We start from the raw sequence: 6,336 nt of genomic DNA, 5'->3' as shown, positions 1-6,336 counted from the left end.
TCTGGTTTGTGGAAGAACTTGGATAATACCTTATTGACATCCACCTGTGGTCATGCCCTAGGGATGAATTACTAGTCTAAGGCTATACTAATTGTGCTCAATACTACTGTCATGAGGCATGCTACTTTTTAGTTAGTATGCTACTGCTTAATGTCACATGTCATGTTGTCTATGTGATATGCTGCTTGCTGTCATTAGGAGGAGCATGAACCTTTGTCTTCTGCCTTTGATGGATCATCTCCAGCTTCTGCTATAGTCGTCGTTGACACAAATCTGGACACATCCACTCCTGACACTTATCGGGCACCCCCTGCACCATTGCCTTATGATGTTAGTTTGCCAGTTACAGAAAACCCAGGTAAAGCTCTTATGGGCTTTGAGGCTGATTAGAATTTATTTATTTTAGGCTTATTAGAATTAGCCTAGTGATGGTAGTGATGCAAGCTTATAATTTTTCATGTGCAGATCTGGAGAAGTCAGATATCAAAAGCAAAACAGATGATCAGCAGGAATCTCTGAAGGTGGATGAATACGAATCATGTGCAAAAGGTGCCCCTGAAGATAAGATCGAGGAGGAGGATGTTTGCCCTATCTGCCTTGAAGGTTGCTTTTCTCTTGATCATTTGTTGGTACTGTCTTTACTTGGTTGGTTGTGGAACTGGATGAACATGTTTGTCCTACTCTTCCATTCGTTATCATTATTTCCACAGTTTTTTTGTTCAAACATATACACATAGTGAAAGTTGGCCACCGTAATAAAACTGAGTACACCATGACTACCCCAATTGATTAATATTTCTTGATTTTCCTTCTTTTATATGCATGTCTAATCTCTGATTTATCCATATATATGTTGGCCGACAGAAAACGGTCGAATCTTAGTGCTGCTGCCCCATGAACACATTTTTTTAATTTGACTATACATTCAAATGAATCCAAGTGGAGTAGTATACCGGTAGTATAGTATAATAATATTATCAAAAGGTAAATGCCCTGATTATTTAGCTCTATCAAATAAATACTTGTCGAAAGTGGGCTCCTATCAAAATTCATTTCCATTATAATCTTACTCATACAATATTCACACCATGTAATTATGGAAATATATGCTCATATCTAGTTCTGCATAAAAAATGACAGTATTGACATGTTATAAATAGTTTGTTTGTCTTTCTGTTTATTTTGTTACATTTTGCAGGGATAAAGTGAAGAAAAAGAAGAAAAGATTACTAGAAGATTAGTTTTAGGATTTTCTTTTATTTCCTTGCAATTTTCCTTTTATTGGAAACTTGTAAAGACATTGTAATATTCTTACTATAATAAAAATTATGATTCTATTTCATTTTTTGTTTTTAAATTATTTTTCCTTATAGGTTGTTTTCTGTAAATTTAGATTTTTTTTGTTTTCCAAATACATTACTAGTGGCGCATTTAAGCCCTTATTAGTGGCGCACCTTCCTTTATTACTAGTGGCGCACCTATAAGGTTATTAGTGGCGCACCTGGAGGGAATACCAGTGGAGCACCGAATGGTATACTAATGGCGCACCACATGGTGGGCCATTAGTATCTGGTATACTAATGGCGCACCTGTGGTGCGCCATTAGTAATAAAATCGAATGGCGTGGTGCTAGTGGCACACCTGTAGTGCGCCATTAGTAGGCAAAACAGGTGCGCCACTAGTAGCCATTTTCCTAGTAGTGCTAGCCGCCGTCTTCAACCTCTCGGGCGAACCCCGTCCGCTACCGAAGCTTGCGAGCTCAACCCCGAGCTACTCCGTCCACCTCTAGTCAAGCCACGGGTACGGGCAGGTGCGCCGCGAGCCCCGCTTCCAGTCTGTCCCTCTAGCCTAGCCCCAAACCCCCTCGTCACCGGCGTGAGCTTCGGCAAAACGCCGCCCCTCTTCTGATCTCTATCCCACCCTCTCTCTCCAGAATGGTGGGGCCCAGTCTCAGCCTCACTACTCGCGCCCGAAGCGGTACGACTGGGGGCGCACTCCCGTTTAACGTCTTTGACGTCAGCGCCCCCCCAGGATTGTCTGTTTATTCAAATTTAATGCAGAAATTTGAGTAAACTTTGACCAGCCACCATTTCTAAACTATAAGTCCAAATGAATTGATTCTTTTTGCATTGTCTTTGTTATAGAAAGTTCTAGCAGCACACCAAAGGGTGGATTTTTCCTTGCTGTCTAGAATTTCTGGTGATTTTCAGAATGTGTTTTGACATTTATTTTTGTGGTTTTAAATTATTTTTCAGAAGGAGAAGCTTGTCTTGAAGCAACCCAAGTGGGGAGGATCCTCCTCTGCACTAAGGCAAGCCACACTAGCATTTGGATGGTGTTATTTCAATATATATGAATTTGTACTTGAATATGAGTTCTTATTTGCATTTAAAATTTGGTAAATAATTTTGGTAAATTATTAGTTACTTTATTCTGTTAGAAATGCTTGTTTTAGTTACTGGTTGCATGCAATGAACTTGTTTGGTTAAGTAGGGTAAGATTTTGCACTATGCATATTGCTATGGAAATTAATGGTAGTAATTTTACTAAGTGATATTTTCATTTAAATAAGGAACTAATAAAAATGTGCTTGCTGATAAAAATGCGTTATAACCAGAGAGTTTTGATCTTTAGTGTTCCAAGGTAATTATGTGGTTAAGCTTGATCCATGAACATGAGTTGTTTGCTTTGCATGACGAGTAGTTGCATGAAAATTATTTTTCATATCATGTTTTTGATAAAAAGTTTTTATCAAAGTAAAACCTGATTAAGTTCAACTTGAATATGATGTTGATCACATCATGGTGCCACTGAATCGGGTTTTAATTCAGTGCGACCACATTTACCTAATGGGAAGGTCTTGATTCGGTCCTTTGTTGTGGCTCTCACCGGTGCCTCCCGCGAGGGAAGGTTATGGGCATGCATAGCCTGGCCTGGTAGGCAGACATAACCTTGGGTGTTCATTTTTGTTTTTATGGTACCTTGTCCCCGTTTGGGACCGTTTTGCCACGACGGTGGCCATTGGTGTCTTTGGTAGACACGGGGCCACCCAAGACCTAGCCCTGAGAGGGAGATGGTCGGAGTGGCCGGGGAGAGTGCATGACAAAGGGAGGGTTTCATCGGAATATTTTGGTCCACCCGAATGGGAAAGCGAGGCCAGGCACTCCGTTGTGTGGGTAAAGTGCGCTACCTCTGTAGAGTGTATTTAATCTATCGATAGCCGCGCCCTCGGTTGTGGGCAAGACTCGGGAGTAAGTCATACCATGGATCAACTTTTATAATTAATCTTGCAAACTAAGCGATTGTTGTGATGCATTGTCTCGTGGTGAACCTTGAACACTCGAGGTGTTCAGGAGTAATTGGTTTCAGGTGTGACCCCGGTGTGGTCACCGTTTGGTTACGAGGTAACCGTCTGGTAAGCGAGTCTGCGTGACTCGGTGCACTGTTTGGCTGCATTGCATCTGTAGTATTTCTTACATTAATTTAACTTGATTAATTATCATGATATTGTCTGTCATCGTGCTTATGTTTGTTGTGAGCTTGCAAGTACATTCAATGTACTGACCTGGCGTGTTATGCCAGCTTTCAGGCAAGTCGATTCGCATCGGAGCGCATCTCATGTCTAGGCCATGTCCACATCGGTGTCCCTGTGCTATGGAGTTCCACTACGTCGTTCTTCCGCTGCCGCGTAGTTTCGTGTGATTGAGGCCCCAGCCATGTTCATTAAATAATGTACATACTGTCCAGCAGCACCGTGTGTGCCGCTTGGCCTCGCACCATAGATGTAATATCAGATCTATGTATCCCGCTAGTATTAATAAAGCGGTTATTTCTATACCATGTTGTTGTGTATTGCCAGAAGAATCGATCTCTGGGCTGGCAATGCAGGGTAAACCGGTTGCTCTGAGCCGGGGTGCCACATCCGGTTAATAGGTTAGTCCCAAAAATAATATAAAAGTGTATAATAAAGCCCATAAACATCAAAAACAGATAATATAATAGCATGAATGCTTCATAAATTATAGATACATTGGAGACGTATCAGCATCCCCAAGCTTAATTCCTGCTCGTCCTCGAGTAGGTAAATGATAAAAGAAATAATTTATGAAGTGTGAATGCTAGTAGGTGCACAAGTTTTATCAATGATAATTTCAATCACCTTTTCTAGCATCATTATATGTCATAATAGTAGCTCATCTCAAAAAACTTCTCACAATCAAGTAACAAGCTATTCAAGTGTTAAAGCATAGACTATAAACTTCCGTGAAAACTAGCAAACTATGTTCTCAGCCATCAAACAATTGTAATTCATCTTATTTTCAGGAAGGGTCAATGTCAGAGCTTTGATTTAGCAAACTCCACATACTCAACTATGATATAGTCTTCCATGATTGCTACCACTCAAAGCATATTTTAGAACAAATAGCATCCATCGAACACAGAGAAAGATAGTGGCTTAATGTTTCACCTCCCAACTTACTTATCATATAAATAATTGTCAACAATAATAATTCATGATCAAATATATTTGATGGCCATATATGCTTAGATCTTTCCCCATCACACGATGCTTGCCAACTAAAGAGTAGGTTGGAATGAGAAGGAATACTACTGACCCTTGCATAAAAGTAAAAGATAGGCCCTTCGCAGAGGGAAGTAGGGATTTGCAGAGGTGCCAGAGCTCGAAGCTTTTAAACAGAGATGAAAATAATTTTCAGAGGTATGCTTTCATTGTCAACATAAGAATCAAGGGTTCCCATTTTCTTCCATACTGGATACATTATAGGCGGTTCCCAAACAGAATGGTAAAGTTTTTACTCCCCCTCCACCAACAATCCTCAATCCATGGCTTGCCCAAAACAACGGGTCCCTCCAACTAACAACAATCCTAGGGGAGTTTTGTTTGCAATTATTTTGATTTGATTTTGATCTTTTGATCATGGGACTGGGCATCCCAGTTACCAGCCATTTTTCTCGTGAATGATGAGCGGAGTCCACTCATCGTGAGAATAACCCACCTAGCATGGAAGATACTGACAGCCCCTAGTCGCTACATGAGCGATTCGGGCATACAAAACAGATTATTATTTGAAGGTTTAGTTTGGCACATGCAAATTTACTTGGAACGGCAGGTAAATACCGCATATAGGTAGGTATGGTGGACACTCATGGAAGAAACTTGGTTCAAGGAATTTGGATGCACAAGCAGTATTCCCGCTTAGTACAGATATTTTGGCTAGCAAAGGATTCTAAATAGCAAGCACCACATGTTGGAGGATCTATAACAATATAACTTCTATACAAATATACCCAAGCATAACTCATTATGTTGTCTTCCTTGTCCAATTTCAACTAATTTGCTCAGGTTTGGAAATAATTAGTGGGGCTCACAATCATAGAAGATGTCTAAGATAGTATATTTATATGTGAAATCTCTCTTCCTTCAATATTCTTTAATGAATTGTTCAACTGACCAATACAATGTTTGCTAACCTTTAATAAATTTACCACCTCTACTTCTTAGATGTGAAGACATTACTCCCAATGGCGTAAGCATGTGAAACATATATAATGACATTCAACTCATGCAACCATGCATTTACTCATAGGATATAAGTGAAGCACACGAGTAAATGACAAACTACTCCAAAAAGATATAAGTGAAGATCAATGAGTAGCGAAATAATTCTGTAACTATGTGAAGACTCTCTCTCATTTAAGAATTTCAGATCTTGGTATTTTATTCAAATAGCAAGCAAAGCAAAATAAAATGACATTGCAAGGATAGCACAACTCATGTGAAGAACCAAAAACTTAGGTTCAACCGATACTAACCGATAGTTGTTGAAGAAGAAAGGTGGGATGCCTAACGGGGCATCCCCAAGCTTAGATGCTTGAGACTTCTTGAAATACTATCTTGGGGTGCCTTGGGCATCCCCAAGCTTGAACTTTTGTGTCTTCTTAATTCCTCTCATATCATGGTGTCTCTATTTCTCAAAAACTTCATCCACATAAAACTCAACAAGAACTCGTGAGATAAGTTAGTATAAACCAATGCAAAACCTTATCATTTTCTACTGTAACAAATTACTGAAATTATTATTCAAAATTGCATACTAAATGCCTCTGCATATTTAATACTCCTATCCTCAAATAGAATCATTAAACAAGCAAACATACGCAAACATAACAGCAATCTGCCAAAACAGTACAGTCTGTAAAGAATGCAAGATTCATCATACTTCCCTAAATCCAAAAATTATGCCAATTTTATCACACTGTATAAGATTTATCAGAGTTCAATATGCAAAAAGTTTCATCATTTTATCATTCTCT

General features: G+C 39.4%; 1 long non-coding RNA gene across 1 annotated transcript; it reads left to right on the top strand.

Moving 5' to 3' along the window:
* The first annotated feature begins 234 nt into the window (after positions 1-234).
* Positions 235-543, top strand: LOC123100542 (uncharacterized). Its single transcript, XR_006448426.1, has 2 exons — positions 235-358; positions 466-543. It is a non-coding gene; the product is annotated as an uncharacterized lncRNA (long non-coding RNA).
* The last annotated feature ends 5,793 nt before the right edge of the window (positions 544-6,336 follow it).

This window comes from Triticum aestivum, chromosome 4D (assembly GCF_018294505.1).
Source record: "Triticum aestivum cultivar Chinese Spring chromosome 4D, IWGSC CS RefSeq v2.1, whole genome shotgun sequence".
NCBI lineage: Eukaryota > Viridiplantae > Streptophyta > Magnoliopsida > Poales > Poaceae > Triticum > Triticum aestivum.
This window is presented reverse-complemented; position numbering and strand designations above follow the sequence as displayed.